Genomic DNA, 20246 nt, shown 5'->3' with positions numbered 1-20246 from the left:
TATTTCAAAGTGCATTATTGATTCCAAAAATTACTTCGATGACCCACTTTTGTTAAATTAATATGGAATTACAGAATTCAGCAATTACCGTAACATGATCAAATATACCTATGAATATAGCTATGCATAAGCCTAGAACGTTTTTTCTACTCATGGATTGAGGCACAAAGTATTACTTTTTCTACTCATGGACTGAGGCCCAAAGTATTACTTCTGTCGAGGAGTTGTGATATCATTTAAGAGAGGTGAATAATTAAATTGTGTTTGCTCTTATAATAATAGGTGTGGGGATACATACATCTGTCTCTTAATTCCTAGAAGTTCTAACTGGCTGTGTTTTTCCCCTTTTCCTCTGTGTGTAAGACTTCTACATCTATCATGTACTTGTGGTTTTTGTTAAGGCAATGTTCTGCAAAGACTGAATCAGGTTTCTTCAGTCTCCACCTTCTATGATGTTCTTTAATCCCGGAGCAGACAGACACTCCTGCATATCATCTTACAAACACCACAATTTGAGATGGCTGATTGTTTGTCTTTTGCATTGAACAAGCAACTACCTATTTTACGAAGGACATAGAAAAGCACAGAGGATCCGTTTGCCTTCAAAATATTAGTTGTCCTGTATGATTTTTTCCCTACAAAAGATAATCTGCACCATTTCTTTTCCAGTTCGTCTGTTTGTTCATTGGGGACAGTAGAGACCTGGCTTGCTTCACGTCTTTTACTTATAATTTTGTCAATGATATTAGGGTCAAATTCATTATTTGTGGGTACTGTTTTTATTGTATTAAGTTCCTGATCAAGTTCTTCTTGGGACATGAGGATAGAAAGTAGATAGTTGATCATCTGGTGGAATGCCGCATGTTTATAAGGTGTTGGATGTTGGGAGGAAACCGGAATGAATGTGTCAGTGAAGGAGTCTTCCGATAAATTTTAAATTTATGGTTGCTGCCTTCTATCTTTAAGCCAAGGCCCAGGAAATTTATGCTGGGTCCCTCTAACTCCATGCTCACATTCATATTAGTTTGCCACTGGTTCATATTTTCCACAACTTTTGGATTTGTCTGTTAAAATCTTTCCCTAGGTGTATATACCCGATATGACAATATGTATTTGTAAAGTATAAAAATCCACAGAGCAAGGAATTCTTTGTACGTCACACGTTTGATGCGTAGTCTCTGTGCATTGCAACAACCCTCCCCATGGATTGACCCAGTACCGCACTAGATAGATACTCCTCCATTATTAGAGAGGTGACTGCCTGCATCATGCAGCAAGTGGCTGGGGAAACAGCTTTAAGTCAGCGTTAAAGCACGTGATAGGTCAATAATACTGTAAAATACTCGGTTTGGCTTGTTTGACTGTAAAGTCGGTGGTTCTCTCAGTGAAAGTGTCCGGTAGTGGCACACAATTTAAAACTTGATTAAAGATAAGCAAGAGTTGTGGAAGAAGTAAATGCTAAAACCTCTTGTAAAAGATCTTAGGGATACCATCTGCTCCAGGCACCTTGTTAGCTGGAGCATCTTGTAATATTTGAATTAGTTATTCGTTATTCAGGTCGATGGGTTGAGAAATTCTGGGGCTTACGTCCTTTTCCATCTTCTGCACGAGATCACGGATTCGAGCAAGCTATATCACAACTTGAACAGCACATTACTTTGCGGTTCCGCCAAGGTAACGATGTTAATGTTTAGCTCGATTGTGATCTAATTACATGGTATATGGTTATGATCTGTTTGAACTCGAACACAGTATCCTTCGACCTATCACAAACGTTTTTGTAGCGATGCTAGTAAGGCGGAGAATATTAGTCCTGTATTGTGTGATGCATGATGAATTCTGATGCGGTTCGTCAGGATCTCCAAGCACTATAAAGTAATACTCCTAAGTAGATGGTCACCACTGAGCCTTGTCCGAATATAGTGCTTTAAAAACTGAGTTTTTTTGGCTTGGTACTATTGAGCCACCATTGACTTCCAACAACGGATGAGAATTTTGACTCCTTGGAGGTGAATTACAGCCTGTTCAAAAAGTCCATTCACCTGTTCGTCTGTATCGTCATTCACCAGCTGCTTAGGCTACCCAGTGCGTACTTCGTTTTACTTTTGTAATCAAAGAAACATAATCACGTTACAGTCCTCTAACTAAAGAATTACAGCCCAATGCTCAGTCTGAGTGATAGTCCCGTATTGCATATAAAAGTAGTCCAAACGGGTGAAGCAAATCAACAGAAGATTTCGGAAGCGGCATACGAATCTTGCCCCTGACGTGCATTGACGGCATTAGAACGCGCACCGGCGGTCAAATCAAATGGCTCTGAGCACTATGGGACTTAACTTCTGAGGTCATCAGTCCTCTAGAACTTAGAACTACTTAAACCGAACTAACCTAAGGACATCACACACATCCATGCCCGAGGAAGGATTCGAACCTGCGACCGTAGCGGTTGCACGGTTCCAGACTGTAGTGCCTAGAACCGCTCGGCCACCCCGACCGGCACCGGCGGTCACGAGAGACAATCACGCAAATGGAAACGTGCCAGGATACGGAAATTTTTACAGGTACATATGGTTTCCATTAGAACTGTTGCGTTGGTGTAAGTATTAGTGCATTGTAAACCCAAAGTCGAGATACAGAGCACATCTTTTTGTTTATTTCTGCAGTCCCTATTTCGTCTCATTTAACTGCGTGTTCCCACCTCTCGCCATAAAAGTGTAAGTAATGCACCCAGGATCATTGTAGAACATGATCATTTTGGTGGTCCATGTGGTATGGTGTGGGGAGGCATAATGTTGCAAACCGTTGAGCATGATGCTCTCATTGTTCAACGTTCCGTAACACTGTACATTTTCCGACCCAATCGAGATAGCGCAGTGGTTATCACACTGGTGTTGCAGTCCGGAGGATGACGGTTGAAATCCGCTTCCGGCCAACCAGATGTAGCTTTTACGTGTTATACCTAAATCGATCCATGCCAATGCTGGTGTGGTTCCTTTGAAAAGGCACGGCCGGTTTCCTTTCCTATGCTTGAAACATTCCAGGCTACAGCTCCATTCCTGACGACCTCGATGTCAACGGGACGTTGAACCCCACCTTTCCTTCCTTCCTCAGGCGCCTCTCTTCAGAGATACATTCGACCCTGACTTAATGTTTATGGGTGACATTGCTCGAAATCATCGGGCTGTGCAGGTCAAAGAGCTCTTGGAACGAGTGTATATTAGGCGAATAGGCTGATATGCCCATCCTCCGACTTAAATCTCATCGAGAAGATGTTTGATGCACGTCCATCACGCACCAACGGCCATCCACCTGATGTCAACAGCGTTGGTGGAGGAGTTGAGCGCCCTATGATAGTAACTCGTACCTACCTTGTGGCCAGGATGGAAGCTCGTTGTAGAGTTTGCATTGCTGTCTGTGGTGATCGCACACTCTATTAAGAACCACGGCCCGCCTTTCTTAATATCCGGGGAATCATGGTGAATCGTATTGATTACAGTGTAATTATTGTCTGTGAATGTAAGAGCAATTTATGTTTGTCTCATTGCTTATTTCTTTCAGTTACCTCCGCTATTACAATGTAGCAGTTTTTTCTGTGTATGGTCCAGATTTCATCGAGCTAGTTACTTAACTTGGACACATCATCCAAAAGTTTCTTTCGTCCCTAAGTTTTGCATACCAATATATATCTACATCTACATTGTTAAAGCTACTTTACTACGTGTAGCGAACGGTCACTTCGGGGGAAAGCCACAATTGTAATTTTGTTTCACGTTATTTATTAGCAGTGCAGTACGTCTCACTATACAACTACAACTCAGTACACAGCCTGAGTCAGAGTCCCACGTTGCGTATAAACGTAGTCCGAAGGGCTGAAGCAAGTAAACGTAAGAACACCCGTGACCACGAAGTACACAGTTCGCCTTACGATGATTAGCTACTTGAGAGCGAAGTAAAATGTTGCCATAACGAGCATAGTCTCAGTGTTGAGTTGAGAGTGGCTATGCCGACTGGTATACCTCCACCGCATTTAAAGTATGCTTCACTTATTGTTGTTGTTATGACCTTTGGCTCTGCACGCTAGTCTATCACTTGAAAGACACTTCTCTGCGTGAATATTACAACCTTCTACATTCATTGGAATCTGGTTACTGCATTCAAGACTTGGCCTCACACTACATTTTTTGCCAAAAGTCGACTTCTTGACACCTCACGGTGTGTCCTGTCAGCAGGTACCTTCTTTCAGTCAAGCTGCGCCATTAATTTCTTTTTTCTCGAATTCGATCCAATATCCCAGCATTAGTTACTCGGTCTGTCCATTTAATCTTACGTATGATTCTGGAGTACCATATTTGAAAACCATCTTTACTCTTTTTTTCAAACAACACTGACAAGAAAAAATCCCAGCACCAAGACGGAGTTAGTAGGCGTGTCTCTACATCTGGAAGATGATGTCTATCTGTTCAAATCTCGCGCAAGGCGCATAAGAGTGGCGCTAGTTCTATCACTATGAGGTTTGAAATCAGATTTGCCGTAAGTACGTGCTGTAACTGTAGTGAGCGTTAGTTAGCAAGAGATTTAACATGGAGAGTGGTTTTAGTCAAGTATGCCTTTAATGCGACAAAGATGCCATAATCAGCACCTCACTGAGTTTGAGCCAGGTCGTTAATAGGGGTACAAGGAGCTATATGTTCCCTACGCGATATTGCAGAAAGACTTAGCAGGAGTGTAGCCACCGTACGTGATTGCTACCAGCGGTGGTCACGGGAAGGTACGGTCACTAGAATACCGGGCTCCGGACAGCCACGTGGTACTACCGAGAGGGAAGACCGTCGGGTTTGGCGTATAGCTATGGCGTATCGTATTGCGTCTGCAGCTGCAATTTGAGCAGCAGTTGGCGCCACAGTGACACAATAAACTGCTGCAAATCGGTTACTTCTAGTACAGTTACGAGCCAGACGCCCTGTGAAGTAACAAGCGATAGCTCACTGGAGGGCAGGGCGGAGGTCTAGTATGATTTCGGATGAAATCTGGTTCTGCCTTCGTGTCTGTGATCGTTGTGCCTTGGTTAAGAGGCCATTTGAGGCTTGCAGTCAGCCTGTGTGCATGCTAGACACACTGGACCAGCACCTAGAGTCATAGTCTGGGGTGCAATATTGCATGGCAACAGGAGCACAGCAGTCTAGTGGTTACCTCACGGAACCTGACTGCACATCCGTACAGGGACGTATTGTGCTGCCATTCATGAACAACACTCCTAGAATCTTTTCCAACAGGATAACACTCCTCCCCTCCCCCGTCCCCCCTCCCTCTCCGTCCTCACCCCCCCCCCCGAAAGCTCCCCACTCACTTACTGCAACTGCGACCCAAGATGCTCTACAGAGTATCGACACGTGGCCTAGGCCTGCTAGATCACCGGATCTGTCTCCAGTCGAGCACGTATGGAACATCATCGTATGATAACTCCCGCGTCATCCAAAACCACCATTAACCGTGTCTGTAGTGACCAAGTACAAAAATGGTTCAAATGGCTCTGAGCACTATGGGACTTAACATCTATGGTCATCAGTCCCCTAGAACTTAGAACTACTTAAACCTAACTAACCTAAGGACAGCACACAACACCCAGCCATCACGAGGCAGAGAAAATCCCTGACCCTGCCGGGAATCGAACCCGGGACCAAGTACAACAGGCATGGAACTCTACCCCAGAAACTGACATACGGCACCTGTGAGACACAATGCATGTACGTTTGCGTGCTTTCATTTAACATTCTGGTGACTACACCAGGCCGGCCGAAGTGGTCGTGCGGTTCTAGGCGCTGCAGTCTGGAACCGCGAGACCGCTACGGTCGCAGGTTCGAATCCTGCCTCGGGCATGGATGTGTGTGATGTCCTTAGGTTAGTTAGGTTTAACTAGTTCTAAGTTCTAGGGGACTAATGACCTCAGAAGCTGAGTCCCATAGTGCTCAGAGCCATTTTTTTTACTACACCAGTTACTTGTGTACCAGCATTCCATACTGCAATAGCTTTTCTCGCGTTTACATTAATTTGTGAACTTGCAATGTTAATCACTTATATATGTTACCTAGACAAATTTGTTCCCGAAATATCATTAGTCTACATTAATTATTTATTGCTGCTGGGATTTCTTTCCGTCGTAGTATTTATAGCTCATATTTAACTTCTGCACAAGGCTACACTACAAACATACACATTCCGAAAATGCTTCCTAACACTGGAATTTATGTACATTATTAACCAGTTTTTCTTTTTCAGAACTGTTTTTCTTGCTGTTTCCAGTCTGCATATTATATCGTGTCTACTTCGGCCATCATCAGTTATTTTTCTGCCCACTAGAACGAGACACTTTTAGTGTCTCGTTCCCTAATCTATTTACCTCAGCGTCACCTGACTTAATTGTACGCTGTTCCAGTACCATTGTATCAATTATCTTGACGTTCATCGTATAACACCTTTTCAAGATACACTCCACTTGTTTCAACTACTCTTCCGCGTCCTTTGCCACCTCTAACGGAATTACAATGTCGTCAGCAAACAACAAAGTTTTTATTTCTTGGTCCTGAACATTAACTCCCGTTGCAAATTTCTCCATGATATCCATCACACCTTGGTTAATACAGGCTGCATAGAAACGTGAGTCGAAACATTAGGGATTTGTTCTCGTCATCAAAACATTACAATTAGTGTATATGAACATGGGTACGAAAATTCTTTGTTAGACTGGTATGAAAGGAATTCTCTGTAGTGTCTCCTGGTTATGTAATTTACCTCAGATGTGTTTTTTTCTCTTTGCCTTGCTTGTAGTTGCTCATGGCATTCATTGTTTTTTGTCTGACTGTTGTTGGTTCTGCTTGAAAGTAATTTCAATCACAGCACATCACAACGATGTATTCAGCGTCTGAAATGGCGAATATGACTACATGTATGGTCTAGCAGGTGGGAATGCGATCGTAGCACGTCAGTGCTGTGCTGAATATTACCCTGGGAACCAATTACCTTGTACAAGATTAAATAAGGCTGTACTTCAGCCAAGAATAGCTTTGAGGCCACGCATGTTAGGATAGTGTGCTGTGTTTCTGCAGTTCTTAGAATGTAGTGGAAAGGGGGTGGGGGGTAAGATGACGTAGAGTCTGATACGACGAATCGTTAATTTAATGGGACTGCCGAGAGAGAGCAGCACTGGAAGGTCTTTCGTTGCTAAATGATAGCACTCCACGTGTGCTACGATAGGAACGAAAGCCAACCGCCATCATTTAACCGTGCGACACCATCATTTGAGTTTACACGCATGTTGGTTGTAATATTTCAGTGCATTAAACTAACGTCTGGACAACACGTGGCAAGTTTTTCCATCCTGGTTTCTGTTTTTTCCTAAACTATAAAATATGATGTTTCTTAACGTACACAGCAATCTCCAAATATAATTTAGTCAGCTATTGTTTTTAGATTTAGATTATAAATGGCCGCCTCAGGTAAGTTCACGAACGTACTTGCCGACAAGATAACGAATTCGTCATGTTATCCGTATATTGCGTAAATTATTTTAATAATCTTTTCAATTTCTTTTGTAATATCCAACATGTGTCACAAATATAAAAGTAAGACCAATATACAGCAATGGCCACAGGGATCTATGACCCTAGCTGTACAGGAGTTAGTAACAAAGGTGCGGCAGTGTACGCAACTGCGAGAAAGTACAGTCTTCCAGAGACTATACTGCGTCTTTGCGCCAAGAAATACACGAAATAAATATGTATTTTTAAATTTAATGCCTCACATTTAAGTTGGAGGCAGCAGAGGAGTTAAATGTAATGGTCTCTAATTAATGTATTGCGTTAGAAAAAATTTAATTTCATTTATTTTTCAGACTATGCTGACCAGCGAAGGACGGTTTCGACGTACAATCCCTGATGAGCAGCTGCAAAACCTCAAGGGAGATGTGCAGGATTTGGACGGAAGAGCTTTTGGCTTAACAAGGGAATAGTTTGCAAAACTCGCCTTCGACTACGCTGAAGCACTGCAGAGTCCACACCGCTTCAACAAAGAAAATAAGAAAGTGCGTAAAGACTTCATCCAGAGCTTTAAGGACAAGTTCAAGTTTTCTCTCAGAAAACCAGAAGCTGCATCTGCAGCCAGACTGGCAGGATTTAACAAAACTAGCGTTGAAGCGTTCTTTGATCTCTACTCACAGATTCTATCTGAGCAAGACTATTGGCCTCATCAAATTTATAATTTAGATGAGACTGGTTGCTCGACTGTTCCCACTAAACATTTGAGTGTGTTACGCCCAAAAGGATATAGTAGGATTATCAAACTACATTCTTCTGAAAGGGGTGTGAACGTTAGTGTACATATAGTTTCAATGCTGTTAGTCATTATGTCACACCTTTCTTCATATTCCCCAGGGTGCGGATGCAGCAGCACTTTATGAACAATTCAACGCCCGGTTCTGTAGGTGTGTGTAATAAATCTTGATGGATGAACGGTGAAACCTTTATCCTGTGATTAGAATATTTCATAAACAGTGTAAGGCCAAACAAGGAAACCTAATTCTGTTACTGATGGACAACAACACATCACATGTTACATTGAATGCTGTCAATTTACGTCGAAAAAATCATATTACTTTACTGGGTTTTCCCACACATAACAGCCATCGTGTGAAACCTTTGCATGCGGATTTCTAAGCCCCATTTAAAACTGCCTATAGCCGCGCTTGTGATGTTTACTTAATGGTATTCCAGAACAAGTAGTAACTATTAACGGCATTGCTGGGTTATTTAATGCAGCATAAAGCAAGGCTGCCGTAAACGGCTTGAAAGCAACTTGACTAGTTCCACTGAATTCACAAGTATTTGACTGGGTGTTATGTGATGTCCTTAGGTTAGTTAGGTTTAAGTAGGTCTAAGTTCTAGGGGACTGATGACCATAGATGTTAAGTCCCATAGTGCTCAGAGCCATTTGAACCATTTGAACCATTCACAAATATTCAGTGATTCTATCTTTGAGCCATCGATGACAACAGAGAGACCACACAATACTTCAGTGGTTAGTCTGGATGAAAAAGAAGTAGCTCGAGCATTTGACGCCTCTGCACGTAACGCAGATGACGCTGCAGTAAGCCTAGCTGGACCGTCTTGTGCTCCTGAAGTTAACACTGATGAAACGGCAAATCCTGGACCATCTTGTGTAGAATCATCCTGCTTTGCCTTGACTCCTTTGCCTGAAGCTGCTCGAAAAGAAAGGAAACAAAGGGTACATTGCTCTCATTTCACATCACAAGAAGCCCTGTCAAAAGAGCTTTACAAAATAAAAATGCTGAGAAGAAAGCCATAGAAAAGAAGATAGAAGAAACACAAAAGAAAAGAGATGAAAACAGAACGCCAAAAACGTGGCTAAGGGAAAAAGAAATAATAAATTTGATAAGGAACACTTTTTTTGGAAGATCCCTCAATATCAATCAATTACTATGAAGATGACGGGGATATTGATCTCGTCGGAGAAGAACTTTGTACAATCTGCAAACACTGTCGAAAATCAGAGACTTGGTATGCTTGTAATCGTTGTCACAAATGGGTCCAAGCTGCTAGTACTGGTCTCACTGTATGTGTATGTATACGACCTTATCCCCAAACGAGGGTAAGCTGACAAATTTGACATCATTTTAAAAAAGTCGAAAAAGTCGCCATAGATGGTAGATAATAAAAAATTATAAAATCAGTAGCTGAAAATAAAATTATACCTGTTGTTTCAAATTATTAATGTTGGCAAGCGGTTCAAATACACGAGCTAGAAAAAAATTGAAAGCTTACTGTCGTCATCTTACCCTCACTTCCCCTACCTCTTTGACTGAGGAGTCTGGCATTTCACTTAATCTTAAATTATAATAACAATCACGTCTTGGTTTATACTCGTAAAAACCTTCATGAAGTGCGACAAGACAGACATCAGTAGAGGTTCAGCCAGAAATGTATGTGCTGGAATCATTCAAAATTATCTAACTGGCCCCTACTTATGTCCGCATCTTCTTACTGGACAAAAGTATCTATCATTTCTCAGACCTGAGTTGCTTCGTTTAGTTGATGTTGTGCCTCTAAACGTTATACAACGAATGTGGTTTATACGTGACGCTGTACCAACTCACTTTACACAAATAATTCGCCAGTGTCTGAACAAACATTTTCCGAACTGATGGCTTGGCCGATGAGGGCCCTTTGCCTACCCGGTCGTCAGATTTGAATCCAATGGATTTTTTACTATTTGGACATTTCAGATACTTGGTATATTTATCTCCCGTACCATTGCCGATGTTCTGAGGGACTGTATCCAAAACAGATTTGATCAAGAACGGAACACATCACGAGTTATCCACAGTATGGAACTCAGGTTCAGGAGATGCATGGAAGCAGTAGGTTCCAACTTCTAGTAAACATGCATGTGTTTGGTAAATATGTCATTTTTTGTCATGGGTATCAAATCCTTTCATACATGTAAATGTGTCGGGGATATGTATCACTTTTGAGTCACGAATAATAAATACTTTGATACCTCCCTAACGAAGCATTTTCAGAATTCTGTAATTTTTTTAATGTCAAGAATAAGTCCCTATAGTTTCTGACACATGTTTTTATACACACTATAACAAACTGAATTGGTGTATCAGGGAAATACCACACTCATTCCGGATAATTTACGTTGGTTTCTTAACAAAACAACATGCACGGAATAAATAGCCGTAACCTCCTCATGTCTGTGAGGAGTTCATCAAACTAATTTGGCTTCCTACTGTACTGCAAATGATAGAAACACATACCGTGTTTGAGACCAAAGGACATATCTTTTTCCTATTTCACACTAAAAATTAAGAGAAACTGGTGCAATATACTTGCATAAATATAACGAGGGTTGCAATATATACAATTGACTGTCAATGGACCGTCTACACAATCAAAGCAACTACGAAAAATGTAAGAAGGTTACAGCTCAACGTCCCGTAGACGATGAGGTCGTTAAAGACGGGGCTGATGCTTGGACTGATGAAATGTGAAGAAAGAATTCTACCGCGTCCCTTTCAGTGGAATCATCCCAGCATTTGCATTAACCGTTTCAGGAAAACAACAGACAAAGTAAATCTAAATAGTCAGATGGAGATTTGTATCGTAGTCCTCCAGAATCAGGGGCCAGTTTCTTATCACTGCGCTAACTATGTAGGCGCAATTTCAAACAGCTGTTGTTCACGTAATTACATAGGCAGAGATCGAACAAACGTATGCAGGGTGTCCCTCCTGTGAGTCATAGTGCGGTGTTTCACCGTGAAGATATATTACTTTTTGTTTTTGTGGTAAAGATGTGAATTTAATGCAAAACCTATAAGTAGTAGGGCCTTTCACACCGAATCCTATTTCCAATGAAAATATGTTTTTCTTTTCATTATAGAAAACAAACATATTCTTGATTGTAATTTTATACGACCAATGGAGAGAATATCCTCGAACACAAAAGAAAAGTGTAGACGGTTGTTCGAAACGCCAAGAACAGCAAGTGTCTCCATCTGTAACTGAATGTGGATATCTTTATATGGAGCTTTGCACCGTCCCTGTCAACATTTGATACACGGTAATTAATGCATCGACATCACTACTAAATGGGCGTGATCTGTTTTCTCCAAAGGAATGGATAAGGCTGTAACAATGCTGTTACACACATGTTGTTGTTGTGGTCTTCAGTCCTGAGACTGGTTTGATGCAGCTCTCCATGCTACTCTATCCTGTGCAAGCTTCTTCATCTCCCAGTATCTACTGCAACCTACATCCTTCTGAATCTGCTTAGTGTATTCATCTCTTGGTCTCCCTCTACGATTTTTACCCTCCACACTGCCCTCCAATGCTAAATTTGTGATCCCTTGATGCCTCAAAACATGTCCTACCAACCGATCCCTTCTTCTAGTCAAGTTGTGCCACAAACTTCTCTTCTCCCCAATCCTATTCAATACCTCCTCATTAGTTACGTGATCTACCCACCTTATCTTCAGCATTCTTCTGTAGCACCACATTTCGAAAGCTTCTATTCTCTTCTTGTCCAAACTAGTTATCGTCCATGTTTCACTTCCATACATGGCTACACTCCATACAAATACTTTCAGAAACGACTTCCTGACACTTAAATCTATACTCGATGTTAACAAATTCCTCTTCTTGAGAAACGCTTCCCTTGCCATTGCCAGTCTACATTTTATATCCTCTCTACTTCGACCATCATCGGTTATTTTACTCCCTAAATAGCAAAACTCCTTTACTACTTTAAGTGTCTCATTTCCTAATCTAATTCCCTCAGCATCACCCGACTTAATTTGACTACATTCCATTATCCTCGTTTTGCTTTTGTTGATGTTCATCTTATATCCTCCTTTCAAGACACTGTCCATTCCGTCCAACTGCTCTTCCAAGTCCTTCGCTGTCTCTGACAGAATTACAATGTCATCGGCGAACCTCAAAGTTTTTACTTCTTCTCCATGAATTTTAATACCTACTCCGAATTTTTCTTTTGTTTCCTTTACTGCTTGCTCAATATACAGATTGAATAACATCGGGTAGAGGCTACAACCCTGTCTTACTCCTTTCCCAACCACTGCTTCCCTTTCATGCCCCTCGACTCTTATAACTGCCATCTGGTTTCTGTACAAACTGTAAATAGCCTTTCGCTCCCTGTATTTTACCCCTGCCACCTTCAGAACTTGAAAGAGAGTATTCCAGTTAACATTGTCAAAAGCTTTCTCTAAGTCTACAAATGCTAGAAACGTAGGTTTGCCTTTTCTTAATCTTTCTTCTAATATAAGTCGTAAGGTCAGTATTGCCTCACGTGTTCCAACATTTCTACGGAATCCAAACTGATCTTCCCCGAGGTCGGCTTCTACCAGTTTTTCCATTCGTCTGTAAAGAATTCGCGTTAGTATTTTGCAGCTGTGACTTATTAAACTGATAGTTCGGTAATTTTCACATCTGTCAACGCCTGCTTTCTTTGGGATTGGAATTATTATATTCTTCTTGAAGTCTGAGGGTATTTCGCCTGTCTCATACATCGTGCTCACCAGATGGTAGAGTTTTGTCATGACTGGCTCTCCCGAGGCCATCAGTAGTTCAAATGGAATGTTGTCTACTCCCGGGGCCTTGTTTCGACTCAGGTCTTTCAGTGCTCTGTCAAACTCTTCACGCAGTATCTTATCTCCCATTTCGTCTTCATCTACATCCTCTTCCATTTCCATAATATTGTCCTCAAGTACATCGCCCTTGTATAAACCCTCTATATACTCCTTCCACCTTTCTGCCTTCCCTTCTTTGCTTAGAACTGGGTTGCCATCTGAGCTCTTGATATTCATATAAGTGGTTCTCTTCTCTCCAAAGGTCTCTTTAATTTTCCTGTAGGCAGTATCTATCTTACCCCTAGTGAGACAAGCCTCTACATCCTTACATTTGTCCTCTAGCCATCCCTGCTTAGCCATTTTGCACTTCCTGTCGATATCATTTTTGAGACGTCTGTATTCCTTTTTGCCTGCTTCATTTACTGCATTTTTGTATTTTCTCCTTTCATCAATTAAATTCAATATTTCTTCTGTTACCCAAGGATTTCTATTAGCCCTCGTCTTTTTACCTAGTTGATCCTCTGCTGCCTTCACTACTTCATCCCTCAGAGCTACCCATTCTTCTTCTACTGTATTTCTTTCCCCCATTCCTGTCAATTGTTCCCTTATGCTCTCCCTGAAACTCTGTACAACCTCTGGTTCTTTCAGTTTATCCAGGTCCCATCTCCTTAAATTCCCACCTTTTTGCAGTTTCTTCAGTTTCAATCTGCAGTTCATAACCAATAGATTGTGGTCAGAATCCACATCTGCCCCAGGAAATGTCTTACAATTTAAAGCCTGGTTCCTAAATCTCTGTCTTACCATTATATAATCTATCTGATACCTACTAGTATCTCCAGGATTCTTTCAGGTATACAACTTTCTTTTATGATTCTTGAACCAAGTGTTGGCTATGATTAAGTTATGCTCTGTGCAAAATTCTACAAGGCGGCTTCCTCTTTCATTCCTTCCCCCCAATCCGTATTCACCTACTATGTTTCCTTCTCTCCCTTTTCCTACTGACGAATTCCAGTCACCCATGACTATTAAATTTTCGTCTCCTTTCACTACCTGAATAATTTCTTTTATCTCGTCATACATTTCATCTATTTCTTCATCATCTGCAGAGGTAGTTGGCATATAAACTTGTACTACTGTAGTAGGCATGGGCTTTGTGTCTATCTTGGCCACAATAATGCGTTCACTATGCTGTTTGTAGTAGCTAACCCGCACTCCTATTTTTTTATTCATTATTAAACCTACTCCTGCATTACCCCTATTTGATTTTGTATTTATAACCCTGTAATCACCTGACCAAAAGTCTTGTTCCTCCTGCCACCGAACTTCACTAATTCCCACTATATCTAACTTTAACCTATCCATTTCCCTTTTTAAATTTTCTAACCTACCTGCCCGATTAAGGGATCTGACATTCCACGCTCCGATCCGTAGGACGCCAGTTTTCTTTCTCCTGATAACGACGTCCTCCTGAGTAGTCCCCGCCCGGAGATCCGAATGGGGGACTATTTTACCTCCGGAATATTTTACCCAAGAGGACGCCATCATCATTTAATCATACAGTAGAGCTGCATGTCCTCGGGAAAAATTACGGCTGTAGTTTCCCCTTGCTTTCAGCCGTTCGCAGTACCAGCACAGCAAGGCCGTTTTGGTTAATGTTACAAGGCCAGATCAGTCAATCATCCAGACTGTTGCCCCTGCAACTACTGAAAAGGCTGCTGCCCCTCTTCAGGAACCGCATGTTTGTCTGGCCTCTCAACAGATACCCCTCCGTTGTGGTTGCACCTACGGTACGGCCATCTGTATCGCTGAGGCACGCAAGCCTCCCCACCAGCGGCAAGGTCCATGGTTCATGGGGGGTTACACACATAAGAATAGAAAATAAGACATGACAGTGTGAAATCCAATTAATTAATACTATGTATGATTTTATATTGATGGGACAGAAACTGTCAGCGTCCTGCAAGACACTTGCTGTTTCGAAGTATTAACTCATCACCGTAAATTTCGTTCAATTGCGAGCAAATTGCAGCAGCAATGATAATGTCCTTACACCGGTTCTTATCATACTGCAAACATAAGCAGATGCGCCAAAAAACCTGGTATAGGCACGTGTGTTCAAATACATAGATACGTAAACAGGCCGAATACGGCGCTACGGTCGGCAACGCCTATATAAGACAACAAGTGTCTGGTGCCGTTGTTAGAGTGGCTACTGCTGCTTCAATGGCAGGGTATCAAGACTTACGTGAGTTTGAACATGGTGTTATAGTCAGCCTAGCATCTCCGAGGTAGCGATGAAGTGGGGATTTTTCCTTACGACCATTTCACCAATGTACCGTGTGTATTAGGAATCCGGTAAAACATCTAAACTCCGATATCGCTGCGGCCGGAAAAAAATTCTGCAAGATTCAGACCAACGACAACTGAAGAGAATCGTTCAACGTGACAGACGTGCAGCCCTTCCCCAAATTGCTTCAGATGCCAATGCTGGACCATCAACAAGTGTCAGCATGCGAACCATTGAACGAAACATAATCGATATAGGCCTTCAAAGCCGGAGGCCCACTCTTGTGCCCTTGATGACTGCACGGCACAAAGTTTTACGCCTCGACTGGGTCCGTGAACACTGACACTGGACTTTTGATGACTGGAAACATGTTGTCTGGTCGGACGACTCTTGTTTCAAATTGTTTGGAAATTGGAAAATTGTGGTAAGTTCCTAGGGGTTCAAACTGCTGAGGTCATCGGTCCCTAGGCTTACACACCACTTAATCTAACTGAAACTAATTTACTTACGCTAAGGACAACACACACACCCATGCCCGAGGGACTCGGAGGACTCGAACCTCCGAGGGGGGACGTCGCGCGGACTGTGGCAAGGCGCCCTAGACCGCGCGGCTACCCCGCGCGTCTTTCCAATTCTATCGAGCGGATGGGCGTGTAGGGGTATGGGGTCAACCTCATGAATCCATGGACCCTGCATGTCAGCAGGTGAATGTTCAACCTGGTGGAGGCTCTAATGGTGTGGGACGTGTGCAGTTGGAATGAGACGGCACCCCTGATACGTCTAGAAAAGACTCTGGCAAGTGACACGTACTGAAGCAACCTGTCTTATCACTGGCTTCCATTCGTGTCCATTGTGCATTTCTACGTGGTTGGGCAATTGCAGCAGGACAATGCGGTATCCCACACGTTCAGATTTGCTACAGAGGGGCTCCAGGAACACTCACCTGAGTTTAAACACTTCCGCTGTCTACCAGACACCCCAGACATGAACATTATTGAGCATATCTGGGATGCTTACTCTTATGGATTTTCGGTCAGCCCTGCAGGACTCATTGTATCAGTACCCTTCAGCACTACTTCCTACATTAGTCGAGTCCATGTCACGTCGTGTTGCGGCACTTCTGCGTGCTTGCAGGGGGGGCTACACGATATTATGCAGGTGTATCAGTCCCTTTGGTTCTTCAGCGTAGTTCATTTATGAACAGAAATTAAAAATGTGAAATTTAAATCGGATGAGTTGGACTAAACGTCCAGTAGTCAAAGCTACGCTTTTACAACGCCGTTACAACCATATATAAAGGATAAACATGCATGCACAGCTCTGCATAGCTATCACAACTTACATCCTCCTGGACTTACTGCAGTCAGGCGTTGGTCTTCCTCTTTATTTACACTAGGTGATCAAAAGTATCCGGACCCCCGAATCATACGTTTTTCATATCAGGTACATTGTCCTGCCACCTACTGCAAGATACTGCATATCAGCGACCTCAGTAGTCATTAAACATCGTGAGAAAGCAGAATGGGGCGCTCCGCGGAACTCACGGACTTCGAATGTGGTCAGGTGATTGGGTGTCACTTGTGTCATATGACTGTACGCGAGATTTCTACAGTCCTAAACATGCCTATATCTACTGTTTCTGATAGGATAGTTAAGTGTAAACGTGAAGGGACGCGTGTAGCACAAAAGCGTACAGGCCGACCTCGTCTGTTGACTGACAGAGACTTCCGACACTTGAAGTGGGTCGTAACGTGTAATAGGCAGACATCTATGCAGACGGTCCCACAGGAATTCTTACAAACTGCATCAGGATCCACTGCAGGTGCTATGACAGTGAGGCTGGAGGTGAGAAAATTTGGATTTCATGGTCGAGTGGCTGCATCACGCAGGTAAATACCAAATGACGCCTCGCTTGGTGTAAGGAGCGTGAACAGTGGACGATTGTACAGTGGAAAAACGTTGTGTGGAGTGACGAATGAAGGTGCACCATGTGGCGATTCGATGGTAGGGTGTGGGTATGGCGAATGCGTGGTGAACGTCAACTGCCTGGGTGTGTAGTACCAACAGTAAAATTTGGTGGCGATGGTGTTACGGTGTGGTCGTATTTCTCATGAAGGGGGCTTGCACCCCTTGTTGTTTTGCGCGGCACTATCACAGCACAGGCCTACATTGATGTTTTAAGCACCTCCTTGCTTTCCACTGTTGAAGAGCCATTCGGGGATGTCGATTGCATCTTTCAACACGATCAAGCACCTGTTCTTAATCATAATGCACTGCCTGTGGCGGAGTGGTGACACGACAATATTATCCCTGTAATGGACTGACCTGCGCAGAGTCCTGACCTGAATTCCATGGAACACCTTTGGGATGTTTTGGAACGCCGACTTCGTGTCAGGCCTCACCGACCGACATCGACACGTCTTCCCACTGCAGCACTCGGTAAAGAATGAGCTACCATTCCGAAAGAAACCTTCCAGCACCTGATTGAACAAATGCCTGCGAGAGTAGATGCTGTCATCAAGGCTAAGGGTGGGCCGACGCCATAATGAATTCCAGCATTACCGATGGAGGGCCCACGAACTTGTAAGTCATTTTCGGTCATGCGTCCGGATACTTTTGATCACATAAGATATATACAACATATAGTACAACGGAAAAGCAAATATTCAGTAACATGAATTAAATGAAGTGTTAAAGAACTATGGAATTATGTACTTCAATACCTACTACTAAGAGTTGCTTGTAAGTGTTACTCAAAATTTGAAAGGTTAATTAGGCACTTTCTGGACCAGGTACAGTATCCTAACTAATATATTATAAGTAAGTAAATGACAATGCCAATGTATACTTTTGAAGTCCCATATTCTTCTTTTCTCAAGCTCTTATCCCGTCTAGTGCGCGGTCCTCTTTCTCAGAATTGGGAAATTTTTTTAATTTTATTAATTAACTCTGAGGCCAGCTGACTTTCTGGCGCCACAGTTCTCGAAATATTCTAAGGGAGGAAAGTCGTGTGCTACAGATTAGTGTGATTCGTGCAAATTTTGTTCTGTGTTTTGTCGTATTTTCACTTTTTGTTTATGGCATTTTCTGGGGCAGGATTTGTGGACCAGCCAACCATTAATCGAAACAAGCGTGGAAAAGTGACTAAGAACCACAGTCAGGCTGGCCGCCGTACCAGTCCGCTGTCGTTAATCCACAACGATCTTTCGATACTGCTCTGGTTCACCTTCTTGTCTCACAATGTACGCGTTCGAAATTACGATAAACGAGCAGGCTTTGAGGTTCAAAGTATGTTAAAATAACTGATATTGGCACTAGACCACTTACTAATACAGTTATAATGGTTGCGTACACTATGTCTTTGTACACGTATTCTGAAAACAAGCTGCAGGCAGTCGTGAGCAGGCGCTTGTAATGTCGACCATATATTATTCCATGTAGCGCTCTTACATAATGTCACATGACTCAAGATTGCCACTGGACGAATATTGGTAATATTCCCACTGAGCTTATTTCATCTTAGTATTGAGCGAGCATATTCTTCAGCGAAATTTACTACGATCTTGCATGGCACCCTGGCATCTACGGAAATGCCTCCGATTTCCTCTCGGTCTGACAGCGCCTTAGAGACTCCTCCCCACTTTGTACGTTTAGCTCACTTTCCATGCCTTGCCTGAACTACGTGCCTACGTTTTTCCCCTTGTTAATATTTTTAATCTCAGACGTTACTCTTGTATGTAACCCCCAAACAATATACAATGATAATATATTACCACTATAGAGCACTCTCTGAATAACAATCTTAGCAAACCCGATGAAATGGGTTTACAGCACAAATAAATAGATATACCAGTCAATATTTTTAATTTGAATAGAATCTATTTTCCACATTGTAGCGAAAAGGAAGTCGTATCTCCTGCAAGTACTTGCAGTGTACATGGGGGTTTTGGGCTAGGCGGAAATTTGCGGCACTCTGATGAACACTCGCTAGTCGACAAGCACCCAGGGAAGTCAGACTGCGATCAGAATTAAGACACTTCGACTGTCAAAATTTTATCAGTAAATTGTCAGAGTATTCGTAACAAATTTCCCGCATTTACTGCCATCCATAAAGTTCTCGCGCTCAAATTATTTTTGGAAAGAAAACCTGGATGAAATCCGAAGTGCAGATCTCTGAGATATTTAGCGGGTCATGGAAAGTGTATCGGAAAGACAGATTGGAGGCCATTGGAAGGGGCTGTTCACTGCAGCCGACGAAAATATTGTATCTACTGAGTTCGAAGTTGAGTGTGGATGTGTAGTAGTCTATTCGAGTATAACAGGTGTAGGTGAAAACCAGTTAATGTTTCAATGTTTTTACCGGCTAGCCGATTCCGATGTGACAGTTATTGAGATATTCAAAGAAAGTCTACGGTCAGCGGCGTGTAAATACCAAGATAACGCAGTACTAGATAGAGGTGACTTCAACATACCGAGCATAGACTGGAATGACTATGGATACATTGCAGGGGGTACATACAGACAACCGTGCGAGGTACTTTTGAACACGTTTTCTGAAAACTGTCTTGAGAGCTAGTTCGGCAGCCCACACACAATGGAAATATCTTAGACCTCTCATTATTGACAACGTCCGTATAAAACGGGGTTAGCGGTCGTGATGTCATTATAGTAAGTATGGTTTCGAAAGAAGGCTAGGAGAGAGTTCCTGCTTGAAAGAGCAGATAAGTGGTTGTTAGTATCTCGCTTAGAAAGAGAATTTACATCACATAGTTCCAGTCAGATAGACACAGACCAGTTGTA

This window comes from Schistocerca cancellata, chromosome 4 (genome assembly GCF_023864275.1).
Source record: "Schistocerca cancellata isolate TAMUIC-IGC-003103 chromosome 4, iqSchCanc2.1, whole genome shotgun sequence".
Taxonomy (NCBI): Eukaryota; Metazoa; Arthropoda; class Insecta; order Orthoptera; family Acrididae; genus Schistocerca; species Schistocerca cancellata.
Note: the sequence above shows the minus strand (reverse complement) of the source record.